The sequence below is a fragment of the Scyliorhinus canicula genome, chromosome 17 (assembly GCF_902713615.1).
Source record: "Scyliorhinus canicula chromosome 17, sScyCan1.1, whole genome shotgun sequence".
Classification (NCBI taxonomy): Eukaryota; Metazoa; Chordata; class Chondrichthyes; order Carcharhiniformes; family Scyliorhinidae; genus Scyliorhinus; species Scyliorhinus canicula.
Genome location: NC_052162.1, coordinates 85,512,618 through 85,538,593, shown reverse-complemented (window position 1 = coordinate 85,538,593; position 25,976 = coordinate 85,512,618). Strand labels below are relative to the sequence as shown.

The 25,976-nt window shown below is 48.2% G+C and overlaps 2 long non-coding RNA genes across 2 annotated transcripts in view; one reads left to right on the top strand and one right to left on the bottom strand.

Annotated features, from left to right (window-relative positions):
- LOC119951283 overlaps positions 1–25,976 on the top strand; it is a 284,359-nt gene that overhangs the window by 98,841 nt on the left and 159,542 nt on the right. The window lies entirely within an intron of this gene.
- On the bottom strand, positions 55–4,467 carry LOC119951284. Its single transcript, XR_005457581.1, has 3 exons — positions 4,324–4,467; positions 2,193–2,328; positions 55–112 (listed from the first exon to the last, which is right to left on the bottom strand). It is a non-coding gene; the product is annotated as an uncharacterized LOC119951284 (long non-coding RNA).

Below are 25,976 nucleotides of genomic sequence, written 5' to 3'. Positions count from 1 at the left end.
CCACATATGTACTCAATATTTTCCTCTACCAATTTTCAATGGGTGTCAAAATACCTCAGGTTCTCTTTTGTACTATCTCATCGAAGGAGCGTCCATATCGGTGATGTCAGATCTACAGTCACAAAAACATTGTCATTGTTGAGATTGTTAACAACATTTCCATTTACATTTGGGGCATGGGATTTCACCTTCAACCGGAAATCTGAATATATTAAGATAACAGAAAGAATATTTCCTGCTGTGGAGGCTGACGGGAATCTACGCCATACCTACCATCACTGGTGTAATTAATCATGCATATGGGGGTCATCCCGCTGTCGTGCCTGGGTGCCATATTGAAAAGGTTCCTGACATCACTGATCCATCATTGAAGAAAGAAGATGGACTTTTATGAACTCTGAGGCCAACGGACCTCCTCAATGACACTGAAGCTGGAGGATCCACCTAATAGATGTTTCCCAACCTACTGTTCTGGTGGTCCAGGGTCGGTGGGGTCCCCCTTCCCAAACTATGAAGGCAGCCCCAGGCCTTCCAGGTCCCGACATTTGCACACCACGTTGGTTCAGACGCATTCTGGGCCGGCATATTTTCCCACTGATGTAACGGGGAATCGGGCGGATTCCATTCGGGCATTCATTTGCATCTCATTAACAGGATGCAAATCGGTTTCATGCTGGCCTCCAGAGGGATTCCTGATCCGTTATTGCAGACACCAGTGGAAGACCCCGCTGTAAATTCAAGGAGGCATGAAACTGATTTTTGGGCCTTCCGCTGAATTCTGCGCATCTGAAAATGAAAATAAGTGTTTCGATGTTCATTGCATTTTCAATTTCTCGAGGTTTGTTCACATAGGAAATAATACATGTCCCAGATTCCTCTGTCAGTGATCCTTCATAAGCCCCATCTTTGTCAGCAACCTCCTCCAGAAGACTCGTCTTTCTCTAGTTTCCTGAATAAGAGATAGTTCACGAGGAACTTAATTAACTCAAAATTTCCACCAGGTAACTTAGCCTCCAAGGCTGCCTACCTGGTTGATGCAAGAAAGGTTAAGGTCTTACCACTGAAGCTACATGTTCTCTATCTGAGCTGTCACCTTCTCGAATTTCATCCTGTTGATGATGCAAATGAATTTCCATTGGTCGTGTTCAGGTTGGACTGCAGCTTGTTGTTGTATCAGTTAGACCTGGCCATCGTTGTCCTTCCCCATATGTATTCCCCGTTGTATTCCCCATTATGCTTTAAGACCAATGGCTGTCCTGGCTGGGCCTCTGTTATCGTCAGAGGGGAACTTACACATTTGGGGCCCCGCACTTTCCTTTTTGGAGCCCCTACATCACGTCCTTGGGGGTCGAGTCGCCATTGCAGCAGCCCCCCTCAACAACCTAAGCTCACATGCTAATGGTGTCTCACTGGCTGCTTGGCTGCTGTTGGCTATCTGGCCTGGCCTCTGTTCTCGCCTTTACAGTTACCGCCCTGCCCTCTCACTCTCAGCCCTGGCCGCTGGTTCTGGTCGAGTCACCCCGCTGCTCCCCGAAGACCACGACGCCGGCGCTTGCCTGGTCTTTGCACCTCTCAACTGCTCATCTCTCGGCTCTTGCTCGGGTGGCCGGACCTCGACGACCGCAGGTGTGCTCTTGGCTGGCTGCCTGGTTACTGCTGGGTGTTTATCTGGCCTAGCCTCTGTTTGGTTTGCCCACCTGCCCCCACTTGGTTGTGAAGGCGGGGTCTTGACGAATAACCTCGAGGGTCAGTTAGCTTAGTTGGCTGGACGGCTGGTTCGTGATGCAGAGTGGCACTCTGGGTTCAATTCCCATACCAACTGAGGTTATTCATGAAGGCACCGCTTTCTCAACCTTGCCCCTTGCCTGGGGTGTGGTGACCCTCAGGTTAAATCACCACCAGTCAGCTTCCTCTCAAAAGGGGAGAGCAGCCAATAGACCTTGGGGACTATTGCAACTTTTACATTTACTCTAAATGCTGGATACGATGATCTTTCATTGAAAACACGTTCATTTACATACTAACTATTTACAAAGGCTGAGACTGAGACAAGGCTGAGGTAAGACTGAGACAAAGCTGGAGCTACCCTCATTTACTTCTCAGCCCAGTGAGTGACATCATTTTGACATAGCTCAATTCGCACATGCTCAGTAGCTATCATTAAAGTTAACCCTTTATTCTACAATGCTTACCTCTATTAAATAGATATTGGAACCACAAGATCTCCGCTGGCTTCAGATAAGCAATATTCGTGCATGGGTGAGCAGCATAACACAGGTGGTCAGTTTCTGTTTTTCCACACAAGTGCACTGATAAATCTACATGTACCTGAAAATGAAACAAGAACATAGGAAAATAAGAACTAGGAGCAGCAGTAGGCCATCTGGCCCTTCGAGCCTGCCCCGCCATTCAATGAGATCATGGCTGATCTTTTGTGGACTCAGCACTTTCCCGCCGAAACACCATAACCCTTTATTCCTTTACTCTTCAAAAACTATCTATCTTTATCTTGAAAACATTTAATGAAGGAGCCTCAACTGCTTAACTGAGCAGGGAATTCCATAGATTCACAACCCTTTGGGTGAAGAAGTTCCTCCTAAACTCAGTTCTAAATCTACTTCCCCTTATTTTGAGGATATGCCCCCTAGTTCTGCTTTCACCCGCCATTGGAAACAACCTCCCCGCATCTATCCTATCTATTCCCTTCATACTTTTATATGTTTCTATAAGATTCCCTCCGCATCCTTCTAAATTCCAACGGATACAGTCCCAGTCTACTCAACCTCTCCTCGTAATCCAACCCCCTCAACTCTGGGATTAACCTAGTGAATCCCCTCTGCACACCCTCCAGCGCCAGTACGTCCTTTCTCAGGTAAGGAGACCAAAACTGAACACAATACTCCAGGTGTGGCCTGACTAACACCTCATACAGCATAACGTCCCTGGTCTTAAACTCCATCCCTCTAGCAATGAAGGGCAAAATTCCATTCGCTTTCTTAATCACCTGTAAACCAACCTTTTTGCGACTCATGCTCTAGGACACCCAGTTCCCTCTGCATATTTTAATATTTTATCATTTAAATAATAATAATCCATTTTCTGTTATTCCTACCAAAATGGATAACCTCACATTTGTCAACATTGTATTCCATCTGCCAGACCCTAGCCCATTCACTTAACCTATCCAAATCCCTCTGCAGATTTCCAGTATCCTCTGCACTTTTTGCTTTGCCACTCATCTTAGTGTTGTCTGCAGATTTGGAGACATTGCACTTGGTCCCCAACTCCAAATCATCTATGTAAATTGTGAACAATTGTGGGCCCAACACTGATCCCTGAGGGCTAAGGATGCGGATGCAGATAAACAAAAATAAATAGAAAAATGCTGCAAATCCTCAGTAGGTCAAGTCAGCACCTGCAGCATTTGCATGCTTCCTCTCTCACTCCGTCTGTTTCTCCTGCTTTCTCTGTGTCTCTCTCATTATGCATGTCCTCTTCTATATCTCCGTCTCTTTATGCTACCCTCTCTCATTCTCTGTGTGTCTCTCTCGCTCTCTGTGTCTCACTCAAAGAACAAAGAAAAATACAGCACAGGAACAGGCCCTTTGGCCCTCCAAGCCTGCGCCGACCATGCTGCCCATCTAAACTAAAACCTACACTTCCGGGGTCCTTATCCCTCTATTCCCATCCTATTCATGTATTTGTCAAGATGCCCCTTAAATGTCATTATCGTCCCTGCTTCCACCACCTCGTCCGGCAGCGAGTTCCAGGCACCCATTACCCTCTGTGTAAAAAACCTTGCCTCGTACATCTCCTCTAAATCTTGCCCCTCGCACCTTAAACCTATGCCCCCTAGTAATTAACCCCTCTACCCTGGGAAAAAGCCTCTGACTATCCACTCTGTCTATGCCCCTCATAATTTTGTAGACCTCTATCAGGTCGCCCCTCAGCCTCCATCGTTCCAGTGAGAACAAACCGAGTTTATTTAACCGCTCCTCATATCTAATGTTCTCCATACCAGGCAACATCCTGGTAAATCTCTTCTGCACCCTCTCTAAAGCCTCCACATCCTTCTGGTAGTGTGGCGACCAGAATTAGACACTATACTCCAGTGTGACCTAACTAAGGTTCTATACAGCTGCAACATGACTTGCCAATTCTTATACTCAATGCCCCCGCCAATGAAGGCAAGCATGCCGTATGCCTTCTTGACTACCTTCTCCACCTGTGTTGCCCCTTTCAGTGACCTGTGCACCTGTACACCTAGATCTCTCTGACTGTCAATACACTTGAGGGTTCTACCATTCACTGTATATTCCCTACCTGCATTAGACCTTCCAAAATATATTCCCTCACATTCGCTTTTGGTTTAATATATCCTTAAACAAAGGGCAGTGTGAATTCCCCAGAAGATTGTGAATGTCTGTGTTTAATTAAATATTCACTTGAGACTTCGGCTGCCTGGAGCTCAAAATACCACAGGTCACATGATTCACAACAGCCATTTTAATACTGTTGTGTCCAGTTTAAAAAACAATTTGACTGAGAATTCAAAATATGCAGGCACCTGACAAAGGTAATTTGCTATCTTAAATTGCTGTCAACTTTTCCAGTAGATGTTCAGTTTTTCTGCCGACAAATCTATCTCACTGCAACTGTTTTTGAAGTCCATGTTCTACTGTGACTCAAGGTTCAGATAATTCCAGGCTTAATTCTTTCCTGTTATTTTGTCACAGCATGTTTCATGCATCACCTCCACACCCAGGGGCTAAGTGCAGACTCTGTCAGAAAAGAGGTCAGAAAGCTTAATAATTGCGCCCCAGGCAAAATCCATGATCTCAATAAAAGGCAAAAAATCCGGCAAAAAAAGTCGAATATGCAAATAATGTTTAAATGTGAATTTGTATTTTCTCGAAAAAATAGTTTGCGGCTGTAATTTAATTGTGTTTAACTGTTGGTTGGCATCTCAATAAAATTTTTAACTTCTTGTGCAATCATTATTTTCAGTTTATTTAACTGCATCAAACCCTTGACTGGTCCAAATCACGCACGCATACACATATCTGTTTTCTTTTCCTGTGCATACTCATACTGATGTCCATTAATGGTGCTTACATGAACATAATGGAGTATGTTTTTTTTTACATTTCCCTTTCGCAAGATTTTTACTTAAATCAAACAGCCATAGTACAATGGTCAGGTGGAAGTAGTTTAACTAGTTTCAACTGGTCAAGGCTGAGGGGGTGGGAGTGTGTATGGCAATTATGACCAGTTGGACTGGTCAACTGGTCTGGCATCTCAATTTCTAGGGGAGAACTGACTCAGCTGGACCATTTCAACTAGTTTTCCCATCTGGAGCATGCCCCTGAGGTGTTCCAGTTACTCCAGGACTGCTCTGAGTTCTTCAAGTATCAAACATCCAGAAAGTTAACCGGCTTTACCCAAAAAAAATGTCCATGATATGGGAAGGATTAGAACACTGAGGGATGCCTTTCATCTTTCTACCATTGTCTAAGAGCATGCACAAACCATGAGCAGAATTCTCCCATCCTGGGACTGTCCCTTAGCGTGGGCAGGGATATGGAAAGTTTCCTCTGTGGAGGCCGATGGAAAAACACAATCTTTCATCTCCGACATCATTAATTATGCACCGACTGCTTTGCACCTTATTCCATAGTAGGACAGGCATAATGGCATGATTCCAACCATCGTATATGGGCACCTATTGAAAAGGTGCCCAAAACTCTGATTCACCTTCTTGAAAAAAGAAGGTGGACCTCCTTAAAAAGATGCATCTCCAGAAACACTCTGAGGCTGGAAGATGGACTTCCTCGATGATATTGAATCTGAAAGTCCACCTGTGGATCATAGAATTTACAGTGCAGAAGAAGGCCATTCAGCCCATCGAGTCTGCAACGACCCTTGGAAAGAGCGCCCTGCCCAAGCCCACACCTCCACCCTATCCCTGTAACCCAGTAACCCAACCCCACCCCACCCATTTTTGGACACTAAGGGCAATTTAGCATGGCCAATCCACCTAACCTGCCCATCTTTGGACTGCGGGCGAAACCGGAGCACCCGGAGGAAACCCATGCAGACAAGGGGAGAACGTGCAGACTCCGCACAGACAGTGACCAAAGCCGGGAATCGAGCCTGGAACTGGAGCTGTGAAGCAACTGTGCTAACCACTGTGCCACCATGCTCCCCCACCCACTGCTGTGATGCTTCAGGGCTCAGGGCTGCTGCCGGCTTCCATCCTGAACTCCAGAGGCAGCCCCAGGCATTGTTTAGATGAGTTCTCACTCTATACACCATGTTATTCCAGCTGCATTTTGTACTGGCGTCTTTTCTGGCTGGCGTAAGGGAGAATGAGCATTGGAAGGAAGATTCTGGTCCTATCGTCACCTGCTCTCTCCTCTCTTGTGCAGTCCTTCAGCTTTGGGGATGACTTGCTTCCACTCTGGGGAAGTGGGTTCTGTGGGTGGCTGAATAGTCCAAACCTGGATCCGCAGACTCTGCCACAGGTTTGACATGGGGTGTTTGATGAGCTGGGTGGGCTACTCTGGATTCTGTGCTCTTCTTCCATTGTTTATGCTTGGCCTCCGCGTGCTGCACCCTATGACCCCCGAGGTGATTGGAGCCTTCATGAATGCTTTTCTCCAGTTTCTGTGTTCCAAGATAAGCGATTCCCGCGTGTTAATGCGGATGTTGCATTTATTTAGGGAGGCTATCAGTGTGTCCGTGTAGCACTTCCTCTGCCCTCTTCGGAGTAGAGCACTTGTTTCATGAGTCTTATGTCAGAATGCACTCGTGGGATGCAAATCGGTTTCACGCCATGCTCCAGCGGTTTCTCAATCTGCCATGTCATGCACCATGGAGATCGCACAAGAAATTCACGCCAGTGCAAAAACAATTTTTGGGCCCCCCGCTGAGTTATCCCTCCCCCGCCCCCCCCAAACTACCATTGAACCCATCGGCAGGGGCATAGGAGACCTCCACTCCATCTTCTTCCATCAATCCAACAAAGAATTTACTAAATTCTCAAAATAAGTTTTAGCACTACTTGGATAACATTATTTGCAGCAGTTAGACTGTTTTATGCACGTGGATTACTATGTTAAGCAGCATTTCCTCTGTCAGTGAGTTATGTATAATCTCATGCAACAATTTCATAGTTTGCTCCCACACAATGCACACCGCCCGTGTTTTAATTTGGAGAATTAGCACAGAAAGTGAAAACCATAGTAATTAACATAAACTAAACCAATGCTAAAATCTATTGACATGACCTGGATCTTCTATATACCTAATCACAAATTGTGGACCTGGTCTGCATGTAATTCACTGATGGCCTCTGTTAATAAGATATGGAAGTCTGCGATCCTGCTTGCTAATCATAAACAATTTTTCTTGTTACTGGCTGCTGAAAAGCACACATAGCAAGGACACATGTCTCTTCATTGAGTCTTGTCAGGTCCTCGTAGGTCAATTATTCTGCATGCATAAGCATGTTGATGGACTGGGAAGAAATGTCCTTCTTATATAGCCAGCTAGATGCGTTGTTAACCTAATTGTGGCCAGCTCGTACACACATTTTCTGATTTAAGTAAAACAAATGACTGCATCAAAGCTTCAGCAGTTACTTCAGGTCAGTGGAGACATCCAGTGAAAGCTATTTGAGCACACCTCTGCTTCAAGCCTCCTGCAGAATTTCAAGCCAGCAATTATCACGTCCCTTGATTAGTGCCAGCATCCTTATACGGAGGCTCTGTACACACTCTATGGAGAATTAAATTAGAAGTCCTGTGCCTTCGCAGCTGCAGCTAGAAATACTTCCAGTTTATTTCCCTCAACTTCCTCAGTGACATATAAAGAACAAAGAAAATTACAGCACAGGAACAGGCCCTTCGGCCCTCCCAGCCTGCGCCGATCCAGATCCTTTATCTAAACCTGTCTCCTATTTTCCAAGGTCTACTTCCCTCTGTTCCTGCCCGTTCATATACCTGTCTAGATGCCTCTTAAATGATGCTATATTCTGCTAGTTTCTCTTTTTAAAAGATTTTTGATGTTGTATATTAACCAGATGATGTGTGTCAATTGTACTGTTTGTATGCAAAATGCACAGATGTTCTCTTTGCACACATTTGCATTTGAAGATTAACTCAAGTGTTGAGATCAATTCCAGTGAATTCCACAGGCTGCAATGTGTGCAAGTTATAATATTTGGGGGAAACCCAAAGGTATAGGATAGGAGGTAGCAAATTTAAAACAGAGTTGAGGAGAAACTACTTCTCCCAAAGAGTTGTGTATCGGTGGAGTTCACTACCCCAGAGTGCGGTGGATGCTGGGACAGAGTAAATTTAAGGAGGAGTTTGACAGATTTTTAATTGGTGATGGGTCGAAGGGTTATGGAGAACGGGCAGGACGGTAGAGTTAAGGCCTGGGTGAGGTCAGCCATAATCAAATGATCGAACAGATCCGATGGGCCAAGTGACCAAATTCTGCTCCTATACCTTATGAACATATGGACCCACACATTTCTAGACACATTTTTCTGTTCAAACTTCAAATATACTTTTAAAATTTCCTGATAAAACTTGAAGTGATGAGTATCAGGGCAAATGGAAAAGCTGTTTTGACTCCTTACCGGTACAGGAAAGACAAGCGTAGATTTGTCAGATATAGATGCTTGTATTAATCAGAAAGCCAAAAGTACACAAGTAATGGGGCAGCACGGTAGCATGGTGGTTAGCATAAATGCTTCACAGCTCCAGGGTCCCAGGTTCGATTCCCGGCTGGGTCACTGTCTGTGCGGAGTCTGCACGTCCTCCCCGTGTGTGCGTGGGTTTCCTCCGGGTGCTCCGGTTTCCTCCCACAGTCCAAAGATGTGCGGGTTAGGTGGATTGGCCATGCTAAATTGCCCGTAGTGTCCTAAAATGTAAGGTTAAGGGGGGGTTGTTGGTTACGGGTATAGGTGGATACGTGGGTTTGAGTAGGGTGATCATTGTTCGGCACAACATTGAGGGCCGAAGGGCCTGTTCTGTGCTGTACTGTTCTATGTTCTATGTTCTATGTAATCAGGATCTATCCTATATGATGACACTCTGTACCAGCATTTACAAAGGGGCCTCAGAGATTTGGACTGTCTCTTTGCTGTTTACCAAATTATAATGAACTCCAATTGGCTTTATTGGTTGGCCAATTGGAGTATGAGCTCCCTCAATGATAGCTCATTGAGGGGGCCCATATAATCACCTGTGTAGGCTTTGTGAGCCAGTCTTAAGTTGACTGGACTGCTAGCAGCACTGTTTGTAGCTGCTCCTGTAATATCGTTATTGTAAATAAATATTGGTGTGGTGACGGAACTCCTACCTCCCGTGGATTACGACAGTGGCGACGAGGTAAACTACGAGTTTTGCGAAGACCAGCTGCCACGCTTGGAGGGTAAGCCTTGCCATTTTAAAAATGCCGTTTTTTGGGAGGTTAGAGGCATTCGACCCGGCTATTGAGGACTGGTCCCAGTATGTGGAGAGAATGTGTTACTTTTTCCGGGCAAATGATATACTGACGGACGAAAGGAGACGGCTTATCCTGCTGTCGGCGTGCGGACCCTCCGCTTTCGCCATTATACGTAGTCTGACTTATCCCGATGCGCCGGACACGAAAACTTTCCAAGAAGTAACGGAACTGGTGAAAGAGCACTACGACTCAAAACCACCCCTGATTTTGCGTAAGTACAGATTCTACACAGCAAAGCGGAAAGACAGGGAGTCAGTCACAAATTTCTTGACCCGCTTGAGAAGGCTGGCGGAAAAATGTGAGTTCGGCCCGACGCTAAATGAAATGCTTCGGGACCAGTTAGTGTGTGGTATAAACGACCTCACAATACAGAAACGCCTGTTGGCGGAAACGCAGCTAGACTGCAGGCAGGCGTTACAGCTCGCACTGTCCCTAGAAAAGGCAGCAAGTGTGGCACAAGAACTACAGGGCACGCCAATGGAGGTAGATACCTGTGAGAGGGACTACCACAATGGGTCCTGCTACCAGATAGCCGCTCTCAGGAAAAACCTGCGGAATAGAGGGAAAAAGGAAAACCCCAGAACTGCCCCCAAGTCTGCCAGGACTAACTGGAGACAGAGGGAAGTGCCGGCTGAGGCTCCCCGAACAGAGAAGGACCGTTTCTGGCACCAGACAGAGTGGGGTAACAACGACAGAAACCCTAGAAGGAGGTGGCAAAAGAGGAATAGCAGGTGGGGACGCAGGGAAGTACACAAACTAGCCGCCCCATCCTCCTCCGAAGGGGAACAATTATATAATATTACAACGAAGAAAGCAGAACCCATTAGGATTATCCCACGGGTGGACGGGCGGCTGACAATAATGGAAATAGACACGGGTGCGGCTATATCAGTAATGTGAGTGGCAGCATTTAGAAAAATCAAAGATAGACTCCAGCCATTAACCCTAACAAAAACATCGACGAAACTTAAAACCTACACGGGGGAACCCCTGGAAGTTCTAGGCACGACTCATGTACCTGTGGAATATGAGAAACAATTGCTCAGATTACCGTTGACAATAGTAGAGGGCTCCAGACCGAGCTTAATTGGACGGAACTGGCTGAAAGACCTAAAATTAGATTGGATGAAGATTTTCCAGAGTGGAAGCGGGCAGTTGAGTGGAGTACTCCAAAAATACCCGGAGGTCTTCCAGGACGGTTTGGGGGAAATCATAGGCGCCAAAGCAACTTTGCACGTGGACCCAGAAGCCCTTCCGAAATTTTGCAAGGCCAGGCCGGTACCTTTTGCATTAAGGAAGAAAGTAGATGACGGAATAGAAATGATACGGCACGACGGCATTATCAGACCAGTACAATTCTCGGAATGGGCAGCGCCGGTGGTACTAATTTTGAAGCTAGACGGCTCGATATGTCTCTGTGGAGGTTTCAAACAGACAGTAAACAAATACGCACTGCTGGACAAATACCCAATCCTGAAAATAGACGACCTATATGCCAAATTGGCAGGTGGGCTTTTGTTCACGAAACTAGACATGAGCCACGCCTACCTGCAGTTAAAACTGGACAAGGGCTCCCAGAAGTTCGCTACGATCAACACCCTGAAGGGCCTTTTTCGTTATACTAGGCTACCTTTTGGAGTGTCATCAGCCTGCGCTATATTCCAGCGTACGATGGAAAATATTCTGCAGGGACTACCGCAGGTGGCGATTTATTTGGACGATGTCTTAATCACCGGTAGGACAAACAGGGAACACTTAAGGAACCTGGAGGAAGTGCTCAGGCTTTTCGCAAAGGCAGGCGTATGGCTAAAAAGGGAAAAATGTGTTTTTCTGGCCCAACAAGTGACGTACCTGGGATATAAAGTAGACGAGTCAGGCTTACATCCATTAGAGGACAGAGTAAGGGCAATAAAAGAAGCCCCAGCTCCCACCACTGTCCAGGAGTTACGATCATTTCTAGGGTTGGTAACCTATTATGGAAAATTTATTGAAAATAGGGCGTCCATCCTAGAACCCCTCCACCAGCTACTAAAAAAGGGGCAAGAATGGAAATGGTCCACCCGCCAAAACCGAGCATTTAGGGACATTAAGGAACAGCTGTTATCCGAAAATGTCCTAGAGCATTATGACCCAAGGAAGGAGTTGTTGGTCACTTGTGATGCATCCCCCTACGGGGTAGGAGCCGTCTTAGCCCATACAGGAAGGAATGGGGAAAAACGGCCAATAGCCTATGCTTCGAGGACCATGGCGATGGCTGAGAGGAAGTACGCCCAAATCGAGAAGGAAGGACTGGCGGTGATATTCGCAGTAAACAAATGTCACCAGTATCTGTACGGCCGGAAATTCACCATAGTGACGGACCATAAGCCATTATTAGGGTTATTAAAAGAAGACAAGTCAATACCCTCGATTGCATCAGCTAGAATCCAACGTTGGACGTTGCTACTGGCGGCATATAGATACTTTCTGGAGCACAGACCGGGAACGCGAGTAGCACATGCAGATGCTTTGAGCAGACTTCCCCTCCCGGACACTCCGCCGCAAATACCAAAAGTAGAGGAGACAGTAATGACTCTAAATTTTTTGGACACCCTACCAGTAGACGCACAATTTGGAAAATTCCTGAAGGAAAACGGAGTCCGTCACATCAAAACGGCCCCTTACCATCCAGCGACCAACGGCCTGGCAGAGAGAGCGGTCCAGACACTTAAAGCGGGACTCAAGCAGCAGCCGGCAGCGTCAATAGACACAAAGCTCTCCCGCTGGCTGGTTGATTACAGGACAACACCGCATTCCACAACGGGCATACCGCCAGCTGAACTCTTAATGGGAAGGCGACTGCGAATGAGGCTGAGTCTCCTTTTCCCAAATTTAACGGGGAAAGGGAGAAACAACAGGAGGCCCAATGCAGGGGGCACGATAATAATCGGCAACAGAGACATTTCCAGGTGGGGGCACCGGTTTGGGTCAAGAATTATGGGAATGGACCAACGTGGGTCAAAGGCACGGTAGAGTCCCAAACAGGGCCCATATCCTATGAGGTTTCAATAGGAGGTAAAGTGCTGAAGAAACACCTAGACCAAATAAGGGCAGCGGAACCATACCTGGAGGCAGGCAAAGCAGGACCGCCTCAAGCTGGGATAGCCCAGACGGAAAGGATACCCACACCCCAGCCCCGAGCAATTTCTCCAGACCCCGTCATCCAGTCATCAGAGTCGAAGATGGACACACTCGACGAGGCCGCGGCGACATCTCTCCCGAGGAGGAGGAAGAACAACTTCCAAGGAGGTCGTCAAGGAAAAGACGGGCACCTATAAGGTACACCCCGCCCACTTCGGAGAACGACCCGGCGGACGACACAGAGGTGACAGACCCAGACATGAGGAGCAGGAGGAAGCTCAGAGGAATGCCAGCTGGTAGGAATTCCTCGGACCTTGGGGGGGAGGGGTGTAATGAACTCCAATTGGCTTTATTGCTTGGCCAATTGGAGTATGAGCTCCCTCAATGATAGCTCATTGAGGGGGCCCATATAATCACCTGTGTAGGCTTTGTGAGCCAGTCTTAAGTTGACTGGACTGCTAGCAGCACTGTTTGTAGCTGCTTCTGTAATATCGTTATTGTAAATAAATATTGGTGTGGTGACGGAACTCCTACCTCCCGTGGATTACTATACAAATAATGGCTGTTTTGACTTATTTCTGGAAGAGCTGTCTTTTAAGCACAAGATGTAATTATTAATACAACATGGAATTCAACATCACATAGCACAGTTCCTCTACCACTTACTATGCACAAAAGGGCCACAATAGATTGAAAGTAACATGCCTTCAAACAATCATTTTTTAAATAAATAAATACCCTAAGACATTTAAATGCAAGCACTTTCTCTGCTCTCTTGATTTAAGTGTTTATTTACCTTCATTGAAGCCTATTGAGTATTTGAGTATAAACTTATGAAGTGAGCAGGTAGATATTGGGCGGGATTCTCTAAAAATGGGGCCATGTCCTGACGCCGTGAAAACCGGCGCCAATGACCCCCAAAAGTAAGGGAGTCTCAGCTTTCTAGGGGGTTTGGATGCCGCCGGAGGCGTCCCCGCAGCTCCAGCTGGCGGGGAAAGGCCCGCGCGAATCCGCGCATGCGCGGCGGCTGGTATATTCCCACGCATGCGCGGAACGACCGGCGTGATTCCGCAGATGCGCGGGGGTTCCCTTCTCTGTGCCGGCCCCCGGGAAATATGGCGGAGCCTCACAGGGGTCCGGCACAGAGTAAAGAAGGCCCCCAAGGAACCAGCCCACCCATCGATTGGTAGGCCCCGATTGCAGGCCAGGCCACCGTGGGCCCTCCCCCCCGGGGTCGGATCCCCCCAACCCCCTCCAGGACGCTCCTGCACACTCACCTTGCAGGTCCTGCCGTGTGGGAGGTGAGCAATCCACGCCAGCGGGACCGGGCCAAACGTGTCGGCCACTCGGCCCATCGAGGCCCGGAGAATCGCCGGGGGAGGGGGCGGTGGTCGCTGTCAATGGCCCCCAACTGGCATGGCGGCAATCCCGCCGGCGCCCGAAAAACAGCGCCGGAGAATGGGGAAGCCGGCGAGGTGGCATCGGGTCAGAGAATCCCGGCCATTATCTTCCAAATGCTGCATGATAGGAATTCAATGGGAGATCTCCCAATTCAGCATAGGATTGTCAGTAACCTTGGCAAAGCAGCAAAATGGGTCCCACTGGCCTTCCACACTAAGGTTTGACCAATGATTGGAGAACCGTTGTGGAAATTTCCAGTGTAGGTTCATATTACATTTTAAACAATTACATGAAATGGGGTGGAAATCTGAAGCCATACTTTAGTGAAGTTGTTTATCTCTCTAACCAGTCTACAAGTCTGACAGCACCAGCATATGTCTTTTGAGATCTTTATCTGCGCCCACTTGAACCCTTTAAGGAAGCAAGTATAACTTTACAATTGGATCCCATGTTGGAGAGGATGGTTGTATTTGTTTGGAGCCTTCTCACAACTCTTGGGACATCCCCAAGTGCTTCATACAAGATACATTATTTTGAAGTTCATTCACCCTTGTGTCGGGTTCCTACAACATGGGAAGAAATCCAAAACAAAAATTTATCCTTATCGTTATTTTTGAAATTGGATTTCCTGCTGAACCAAAAAATGGCTGCTATAAGTCACATGACCACAGGCCTTGAAGTTGCCACTAGGTGTTCCAAGAACAAAAAAATAATTTTCACACTTCTGGAATCTCACCCTTCTACAGTAAGGGGGAGGGGGGGGGGGGGGGGGGGTCATGAAACCAGGAGGCTCGCACATTGGAACTCATTATGACTGCAAAGCAGACTCACATCACACTTTGAACTGTCGGTCAATTTCAAAAGGGAGCCAGAGGGACATCAATTACATCTGATAAGCTCACCTTGCCAGCAGAGCTAATGGGTCTGCCTGGACAATGGCTTCCCAATACCAGACCCTCAATATGGATGGTAGCTCGTTCAACAACTCATGTCTAGGGCATTATCAATCCTGAATCAAAGCCAATTCCAGACACTGGATAAACCTCCCTCTTGAGTTCATTCTGGAGAAGGAAGGTCACATGATTCAAGTGACAATTTTGAAATCTCTATATAATTACTTTGCTGCTTTAACATCCTGATGGTGAGCCATCAAAAGGCAGGACCCTCCAGACAGAACAATAGCCTGACCATCACCAACAGAACTGACCCAGTCTCTCTGTACTTAGTTCATCTTGCGGTCAGGACCAACTGAAAAGCAAACACAACTACAGACTTCAGCCAGCTGAACTCGAGCTCCTCTGTGAACTAACTCCTCACTGGACTCTGACTTGGGGCTCTGGAACTTGCATGGACTAATATCCATTTCTGCAGTTCTTGTATTGTACAACTCCTTTGTAAATGCTGGGTGTGCATGTACGGGTGAGTGTGGGTGTGTTTGGGGGGTATGTTTGTAGGTATCTGCGTGCATGCATGTGAGTACATGTGAGTGTGCATGTGAGTGGATATGTGGGTGTGAGTGTGTGCGAGTGTGCCTGTGTGCGAGTGTGCCTGTGTGGGTGTGTGTCTGTGTGTGGGTGTGTGTCTGTGGGTGTGCATGTGAGTGTGCATACGTGGATGCATGTGTGTGTGTATGGGTGTGCATGTGGGTGCATGAGTGTGTGGGTGTATGGGTGTGAGTATGTGTATGTGTGTACGTGTTTGTGTGAATATGTGAGTGTGTGTATGTGGGTGTGGGTGTGTATTTGTGTATGCGCATGTTGGTGTGTGTATGTGGGTGTATGAATGCACGTGTGGTATGGGAAGTTGCTAACGCTCCTTCCCTGGGTTTTGAATGCAAATTGACCGAACCTTCTGAGTTAACCCTAACTCAAGTTTGGTGCAGATTATTAATAAACTGGATTTAAAAAACAACGGATTGGGAAATCATGCCTCTCCACATTTAAAAAATATTGAAACACCTGCTTACGAATAGGGGGTGAGGGCAAACCAGTGCAGTTTGTCTGTCTCTCTCCTGTCCATAACAATTGGAATGTAGCTGAACAGATGGTTAGGTCCCACAAACAGAACTAGGATCAATGATGAGTTCATCGCTTTTGGTGGCAGAAAGAGGAATGGAAGTCAGAACATTGGGTGCTCTTTTTCAAAGAGTCCCAAGCTTATCCATCCAGGATTGTAATCGAGGCTTTATTACGCAGAGATGTGTGGCCTCCTAGAGCAGCTGACAAAATGGCTGCTGTTTGGAGAGGACACACATTTATACTCCGCCTACGGGGCAGAGCGATCAGGCAGGGATCCACCCCCGTACCTGTAGTACAGGGGCCTTACCGTAAAACCCATATTTACAATATAATACAACAGTGCTGACTACCACAAGAAATAAGACAGAGAAGCTCAGTTTATAGTTGCATCTGAATGATCACACCAACTGCCATATTGAACAAAACCGTGTGGTGTGGGGAAATTGACTGACAAGGGATTGTTCTTGTCAATATGGCTACAGATAGAGGGAAGATTCAAAAGCTCCAAACCACTCTTCTGGGGGGGAAAAAAAAATGTGTTTATTATGAGTCGTACCCAGAAGAAAATATCAAGAACAGCTGGTTGGAATTAGCATCAGGATGACGAGATATAAATCAGACTGTCCTGGAATGTCCTGAACTGCTTTGTGAGCAGGATGTGCTGCACATGGTGCAATGAAACTTTTAACTGCAGGCAGCAGTTACATGGCCTGACACTGCACCTTTTGTGTGGGGTCTGGGGCATTGTAAACATTGCTGAGTGGAAACATTCCTTAATTTTGTACCGGATGGTTAAATAAAACACTTTATGCAATTTAGGAAGCAGAGAAATGGAATTCATTGTGGCACAGGATTATGGAATCACACCACTGTGAAATTCGATGAGATCTGGAATTGAGCACGAGGATTGCAAGTGCAGTTAATCCAACCTCGCTGTTTCCATGTGGTAAACCTGCAAACGTTGTGTTGCCGGCTCATTTCAATGATTGTAATATGCAACCAGCGCTACAGGTCTGAGCAGGGGCTGTAAAATCACGACAGGTTAGCACGAGAAAAAGCTAGCCTGCACTGCTTAAAGTCACCCTACACCTTATAAAGGGGAGTCTGTTGCTGCGGATTCTGGAAATAATTGCAGAAGAAAATGTTCTTTTTTAGTCTTTCACAGGATGTGGGGGTCACTGGTTAGCCCAGAATTTATTGCCCATCCCTAATTGCCCTTGAGAAGATGTGGTGAGCTGCCGTCTTGAACCGCTGCCGTCCAGGTGCTTAGGTACACCCACAATGCTGTTAGGAAAGAAGTTCCAGGATTTTGACAAAATGACAGTGACGAAACAGCGATACATTTCCAAGTCAGGATGGTGTGTGCCTTGGAGGGGAACTTACAATCTGATCCCATGTGTCTGCTGCCACTGTGCACTGGGTTTGTTGAAGGAGCCTTGGTGAGCTGCTGCAGGGGCCTCTTGTAGATGATACACACTGCTGCAACTGTGCATCTGCGGTGGAGAGAGCGAATGTGAGAGGTGATGGATGGGGTACCAATGAAGCGGGCTGCAGGATGGTGGCAGGTTTTTTGAATGCTGTAGGAGCTGCACGCATCCAGGCAAGTGGGGAGTATTCCATCACAGTCCTGACTTGTGCCTTGTCGATGGTGGGCAGGCCTTGGGAAGTCAGGAGTTAAGTTACTCATCACTGATTTCCCAGCGTCTAACATACTCTTGTAGCCACAGTAATTATATGGCTTGTCCAGTTCAATTGCTGGTGAATGGTAATTCCCAGGATGTTGATATGTCTAGGTTAGATGGTTAGATTCTCTCTTGTTGGAGATGGCCACGGTGTCGCAAGATCTCTCCAAATTGGCAAGATCTGGATGTGCGGCGCGCAAAGTCGCAACCCCGTCGGAGCGTCATCAGCCGGCCCACCCTTGATGCTCCACCTCCGATGGGCCGAGTTCCCGACGGCGTGGACCACGTGTGGTCCCAGCGGTCAGGAGCTCGGCATGCCGGCTGCGGACAATGTCCAGCATCACCACACTCGGCCGAGATCTGGGCCGCTAGCCAGGGATCTTCTACTAGAACTGGAAGGCCAGGAGGTGAGCTGCGGGGTCGGGGTGGGCGAATACACAGTGCAGCACGGCCAGCGCCATGTTTTCCGGCGCGACCGGTGCATGCGTGTGGGGGGGGCGGTGTAGGTGTGTGTGGCTGCAGCTTGTCAGCCCAGCACATGTGCAGCCTAGAACCCGGCGATTCTCCAACTGTTTTCCGCGCATTCTGTGGGTGTTTCATGTGGCGCCGGTGCTAGCACTCACCAGTACCGGAAATTGGTGAGGGTTTCGTGCCGGTTTTCCCATTGTGAAATACCATGGATCATCTGTTGCTGTCGGCACTTCATCTCAGGAACGGAGAATCCCTGGTCTTTTTGAAGTTCAGGCTTTCATTCTTACACTTTTCCGTCTAGACTTGAGATGGTCTTCCCTGGTAAGGTTGTCTACTTTCTTTGCAGACTCATGTTCAGACATAATTTCAGGTTTACAGCAAAAGATGGGCCAGACACTCACTGCTTTCACAACAATAGAGCAGTTTTTTCACTTCAGCAAGCAGGAGAGAACACTCCTTTCTCTTCTATGGTCTATAGAAACTTCAGAAAGCATCATGCAAGAACCAATCACTGGCTGTTGTCAGGCAGAGCTCTGTCCCTGGCCAACCAACTGCCAGTGAACCAACTGAACTGACTCCTTCCAAAGCTGGTTCCTAAAATCCACTCGGTGCCGAGGAGTCTGGGGCGGGATTCTGCGAGTCTCCACACAGGGGCGGAGAATGGGTGTCAGACCCGAGATCGGGTCCGGTCCCCGGATAATCGGCGCCAATCGGACGTGCGCGGTTGTTGCGGCGCCAGTCAGGGGCCATTGACAGGGGCCCCCGCGGCGATTCTCCAAGTGCAGCTGGCTGAGTTCCCGTCGGCGTGGTTCCCTCATGGTTCCACCCAGCGGGCACTCGGCGTGGCAGCTGCGGACTCAGTCCGCGGCCGCCCTGGTGGGGAGCCAGGGGGATCATTCATCGGGGGCCACCGATCTGGGGGCCCTATCTTATTGGAGAGCCGGTCCGCGATGTGGGTCGGCCATGTCGCGCGGGGCGTCCGACACAGTCCACCACCGTGCGCATGCGCGGACCCCCGACTTTAAGTGCAGGGCCCCGTATCGGCAGCCAGAGCTGCGAGAACTACTCCGGGGCACTGCTAGCCCCCTGTAAATCAGAGAATCACCCTGGTAAGTCCAGAATGATTCGCGCGCATTTTTTCACGGGGGTGGGGACATAGCCCCATTATTGGAAAATCCCGCCCCAGCTTTTCTCTTCTCCACAATACAAAACCTGGAACACAATGTCCTGGCAAGCAGATTGTTTCAATAGAGTCTTCTGCTGAAAGGCACATCCCGATTGTGGCTCAATGGACCAAAAATAATAAAACAAAATAAAAAGAAATGGGAACAAAGGAAATAACAGGAAGGACACTTATATATCTTCCTCCTTAGAGGGATGAAACATCATTGCAAGGACATTTCATCACAAGGTATATGTGACACAAAACACATATCTATTAATCCTTCCTTTCCCGCTACATAAATTCCCCCAATCTTACATCTCCCACTTATCAACACCTAAACTCGTGACAATGCATCTGCAGAAATAATGTCCTTTCCAGGAATATGCACAATTTTTACATTGAAAGGTTGCAACAATAAATTCCAACAGAACAATCTTGCGCACCGAGTTTTGCATTTTTCCACAAACGCAATTGGATTATGGTCAGTATATACTAGGCTTTGTTTATTGTCATGCCAGACATAAACTTCAAACTGCGGAAGAGCTCGCAGCAATGCTAAAGCTTCCTTCTCAATGGTGGATTACTTTCTTTGGTGCAGACATAGTGGACTGGATTCTCTAATCCCACAGCACAGTATCCATGCCGTCGTAAACGCCATCGCGTTTTACGACGGCGTGAATGGGCCAACCCCACGACTAATTCTGACCCCCACAAGGGGCCAGCATGGCACTGGAGCGGTTCACGCCGCTCCAGCTGCTGATCCCGGCGTCAACTGGGCACCGCGGTATCCGCACATGCGCAGTGGCACCGGATCCAACGCGCGCATGCGCAGTGGCTTGCTTCAACGCGCCGGCCCCAATGCAACATGGCGCAGGACTACAGGGGCCGGCGCGTCGAAAAGGAGGCCCCCAGCCAGACAGGTCGGCCCGCCGATCGGTAGGCTCCGATCGCAGGCCAGGTCACATTGGAGACCCCCCCCCCGGGGTCGGACCCCCCCTCCTCTCCCCACAGGCCGCCCCCCGACCCTTCCATGCTGGGAACTGGTGTGAACGGCTCCGGCAGTTCTCAGCATTTTCACAGAGGCCGCTCAGTCCATGTCGGACCGAGAATCGGTGGGCTGGCCGCATAGAGTGGTTCGCGACCAGCGCTGCGCCAACCACGCCGGCACCGATGGTGCTTTGCGGAGAATCACTTGCCGGCGTCGGGGCGGCATGGCGCGTTTCGTGCCGGTTGCAGGGATTCTCTGGCCCGGCCCTGGGCTGAGAGAATCCCGCCCAGTTTCTTTGAAACGTATCCCACCGGCCTCACCATTCCCGACTCACCATCCTGTAGTAACGTCATTTCCACCCCCAGGTCGCTGGCACCTATGGCCATTTTAAAGGGTTTGTAAACATCCGGGGTGGCCAATACTGGTTCTCGTACCAATATGGGCCTCAATTTCTCAAAAGCTGTTTGGCATTGCGCGGACCATACCATTTTTGCCTGTCTCTGCAGTGCATTAGTCAAAGGTACCGCTTTGGTACTAAAATTAGGTATAAATTTGTTATAGAACCCGCACATGGCGAGGAACCTCATAATCTCCCCTTTCACTTTGGGAATGGGGATATCTAGTAATGACCTTACTTTGGCTACAACTCAAGTTTTGGGGGACAACTCGTCCCTGTGCCACAATGTGCCCCAGGTAGGTCACTTTTGCTTCGGCATACACTCCTTTGCCCACATTGATTACTATGTTCGCTAACCTCAACTGTTTAATTAACTGCTCGCATTATCGTAGATGCTGCTGCCATCTGTCACTGTAAACTACAGTGCCAAGATCATCCCCACACCCCCACTACTGGCCTTCAAACAACCTCAAACAAACCATTGTTTGCAGCAAATTACCCAGCCTTCAGAACAGCGACCACGACACCACACAACCCTGCCCGGGCAATCTCTGCAAGACATGCCAGATCATCGACTCGGATACCACCATTACACGTGGTAACACCACCCACCAGGTACGCGACACATACTCGTACGACTCAACCAATGTAGTCTACCTCATACGCTGCAGGAAAGGATGTCCCGAAGCGTGGTACATTGTCGAGACCATGCAGACACTGCGACAACGAATGAACGGGCATCGTGTAACAATCACCAGGCAGGAATGTTCCCTTCCAGTCGGGGAACACTTCAGCAGTCAAGGGCATTCAGCCTCTGATCTCTGGGTAAGCGTTCTCCAAGGCGGTCTTCAGGACACGCGACAACGCAGAATATGCCGAGCAAAAACTTATAGCTAAGTTCCGCACGCATGAGTGCGGCCTCAACAGGGATCTTGGATTCATGTCGCATTACATCCACCCCCCACCATCTGGCCTGGACTTGCAAAACCCTACCAACTGTTCGGGCTTGAGACAATTTACACCTCTTTAACCTGTGATTATCCCTCTCCCTGGATCTGTAATGATTTGATTACCTGCAAATGCTCGCATTCCAAGCATTGTCCAGCATCTCTGACTTTGTCTATATAAATGTTTCTGGAACATACCTCGCCATTCACCTGAGGAAGGAGCTGCGCTCCGAAAGCTTGTGTTTGAATCAAACCTGTTGGACTTTAACCTGGTGTTGTAAGACTTCTTACTGTAAACTACCACATTGACCAAATAGACCAAGCAGTTAGCCACATGTAGCTTGTGCATTTTATATCAGAATGGCATCATTTTAAACTGATACAATCCCTTCAGAGTCACAAAAGCAGATATCTCTTCAGCCCTGGTGTTAAAGGAACCTTCCAATACCCTTTTAACAAATCAATTTCAAAATCGAACCAGGGACCCTGGAGCTGTGAAGCGATTGTGCTATCCACAATGCTACCGTGCTGCATAATATGACATGCCTTTACTGAGCATGACACATGTGACACCATTTCCCTTCGACCATAACTTTAAACATCACTAGAAACCAGAAAAACCTTCAATAATATCAGCAAGTGCCAGCAGAAATTGGTTAGCAGCAAACTACAAATAAATAACACTGCTATGGTGGCTCCTTCCTGCATATTCAGCTGGTTTGAGGTTAAGAGGTAGGGTCAATTGGAGTGTTCAGCTCCAAATCATCAAAGCAGTGTTACGGTCATAAGCAATGATGAAACAACATTCCAGACACAGTATAAAGAACATTCGTAGTGCCAATATAAATTCAGATCATTGTCTCCTTGTGGCAAAACATTAAGATAAAATTGAAATTACCAAAAAAGAAAAAGATGTGCGACCATTTAGACCATGCTGAACGTCAGAGGGGCATTCACTCTCAAAGTTCAAAAAATAGATGAATGTCTCAGGATTGAGAAACCGGATCAAACAGCGGTCTCAGAAACCGAAATCAAAAGCAAATAGAAAAGCAAAGAAAATTACCACGGTAGAAAAGAAAAAGAGACAAAGGACAAAATACAAGGTGTGGATGCATCACCCCCACTGAAAACAAAGTCAGCATGGAGCCTCCCTCCTGTACGTGAGCCATAAGGTACCGTGCGCGGGCTAAATAAGGGCATGTGGGGCTTTTGTTCGTCCCATCCTCGGGAGATTCTAACCAATCCGATTGGCCTGGAGCTCCATCAGTCTCAGCAGCACCATTCATAGCCACAGCCAGGACTGCAAGCAGGAACAAAATGGTCCATGGGTCCCGGAGCCAGCTAAGGCTGGGGTCGCGGGCCTGGAGGGTTTGAGCACATTAGGAAAGGTGGTGGTGGCCTAAGGGTGGTGTGTTTCCTAAAGCAATAGATAGCAAGAAAGGCAGTGCCCTATCCGCAAAGGGCATCCACCAGCTCCCCACACCCCTTCCTTCACTACCCTTGTAGGGTAGCATGGTGGTTAGCATCAATGCTTCACAGCTCCAGGGTCCCAGGTTCGATTCCCGGCTGGGTCACTGTCTGTGTGGAGTCTGCACGTCCTCCCCCTGTGTGCGTGGGTTTCCTCCGGGTGCTCCGGTTTCCTCCCACAGTCCAAAGATGTGCGGGTTAGGTGGATTAGCCATGCTAAATTGCCCGTAGTGTCCTAAAAAGTAAGGTTAAGGGGGGGTTGTTGGGTTACGGGTATAGGGTGGATACGTGGGTTTGAGTAGGGTGATCATGGCTCGGCACAACATTGAGGGCCGAAGGGCCTGTTCTGTGCTGTACTGTTCTATGTTCTATGTTTCAAAAAAATATGGCATGCCCACTTCCCATCAAGCCAACCATTTTATGGCATGGGCAATGCACCATCAGCGTCTGTTCTGATGAAGAGCCAAAAGGACTAGAAACGTCAATTTTGTTTTCTGTCCTTACAGATGCTGCCAGACCTGCAGAGTATTTCCAGCGTCTTCTGTTCCTGTTTCAGATTCCAACATCAACAATACTTTGCTTCTTTTATTGTACCAGTGGGGTCACTTTGTTTGTTAACAAGCCCAATTGGCCATTAAGCATTCAGTTCAATATGGCGAGCGGCCTGTAAATTTCTGCGCCTGCCCATCCCTCCTATTTCATGGGGGTGTGCTCGGGGGTGGGCAGGAAGACGGTGTGGGAACCTGCCCTGTTTTGCGTAACGTCCACCCCCTCCCCTTGCTGAAAATATGCCCAGTGGGGGAACAAAAAATGAAGCTCAAGGAGTGGATGACAGATGGGATACGAACGATGATAATAGAAAGGAGAAAGAAAAGAAGCACAGCTGAGTATGAAGCAAATTGAAAAGAAAACAAAAATTAGCTGCAGGTAGGCTAAAGAGAAATGGGAGAGCAAGATGTGTGGTAAAGTACTGGAGCTGGACAGAAATCAGCAAATGAGAGTTATGCACCAGAACCTGAAATATTTGACAGAAAGAAAGCAAGCAATATTGAAAGATGGTGGTTGCATAAAAAACAAAGATGGTAAAATGGTGTTTGAAAGGGATGCAGTGGCATAGTGGTATTGTCACTGGGCTAGTAATCCAGAGATCAAGGGTAATGCCCTGGGGACATGGGTTCAAATCCCACCAGGGCAGGTTGTGTAATCTGAATTCAATAAAAATATGGAATAAAAAGGTCTAATAACGACCATGAAACCATTGTCGATTGTTGTTAAAACACATCTGGTTCTCTAATGTCCTCCTTACAAGAACAATATAGAACAGGAACAGGCCCTTTGGCCCTCCAAGCCTGTACCGGTCATGATACCAACCTTTGCCAAAACCCTCAGCACCTCTTTGTGCCATATCCCTCTATCCCCATCCTATCCATGTGTTTGTCAAAATGCCTTTTGAACACGTTAATGTATCTGCTTCCACAACCTCCCCTGGCAACGCGTTCCAGGCACTCACCACCCTCTGCGTAAAAAACCTGCCTCGCACATCACCTCTAAACTTTGACCACGAACCTTAAACCTATGCCCCCTGGTGACTGACCCGTCCCCCCTGGGAAAGAGTGACTGCCCATCCACTCTATCCATGCCTCTCATAATCTTGTAGACCCCTCAACCTCCGTCTTTCCAATGAAAACAGTCTGAGTTTTTTCAGTCTCTCCACATAGCTAACACCCTCCAGACCAGGCAACATCCTGGTAAACCTCCTCTGCACCCTCTCCAAAGCTTCCACATCCTTCTGGTAGTGTAGCGACCAGAATTCTGTGTAGTATTCCAAGTGCGGCCTTACCATACAACTGCAGCATGACTTGCCAGTTTTTATACTCGATGCCCTGTCCAATAAAGGCAAGCATTCCGTATGCTTTCTTGACAACCTTGTGTTGTGTTGCTAATGCGACCATCAATTCACTCAAGGACACGAGTAGAAGTAAACTGTGGCTTTAACAGTGACTCACAACTGAGCCTTCCTGCGACTATCTGAACTGAAGGCAGGCTCGCAAGACCGCAGCACTTTATACTTCCGGTTGTGGGAGGAGCCATGGGAGGAGCCATGGGCGGAGCCAAGGGTGGAGCCCTGTACATGCTCCTCATCTCCCCCTGTGGGCAGAGCCGCGCAATGGCTCACAGATGGAGCCCACAGGGGCACAGTGATACACAGTGTGAATTTATATTATACATTCACCACATTCACCCCCTGTCAAAAAAATAAAGTCTGGTGGGGGTGACGGGCCTATAAGTTGAGTCTGTCCGGTGCTCGAAGCGTTTGCTGGGACCGGTGGAGCACCGGCGTTGCAGCCACTTCGGATGGCTGTGTGCTGATGTCCGGTGTGAATCCGAGGGTGGACCGTTCCTGACCGGTGTGATGGTTGAAAGGGGGCGCAGGAAACCTGTAGGTGCAGGGCGTGGGGGGCCGGGTGGGGTGTAGTGTGAGGGGTACCTCGGCGGTAGTGGTACTGGTAGTGGTAGATCCTGCAGACGCCAGGTCCCGGAGGGAAACGGTGTCATGCTGGCCGTCGGGGTGCTTGAAAAATGCATAGTGGGGGTTTGAATGTAGGAGCAGGACCCTCTCTACCAGCGGGTCTGTCCTATGTGGCCGGACGTGCTTCCGAAGGAGGACAGGGCCCGGTGTCCTCAACCAGGATGGAAGCGAGGGTACCTGTTCGTAGTGCCCCAGGTCTGGGTGAACGAAGCTCTCGGTGCTCCCGGAGTCGAAGAGGCACGGTGTCTTGTATCCGTTGACTTGAATGGAC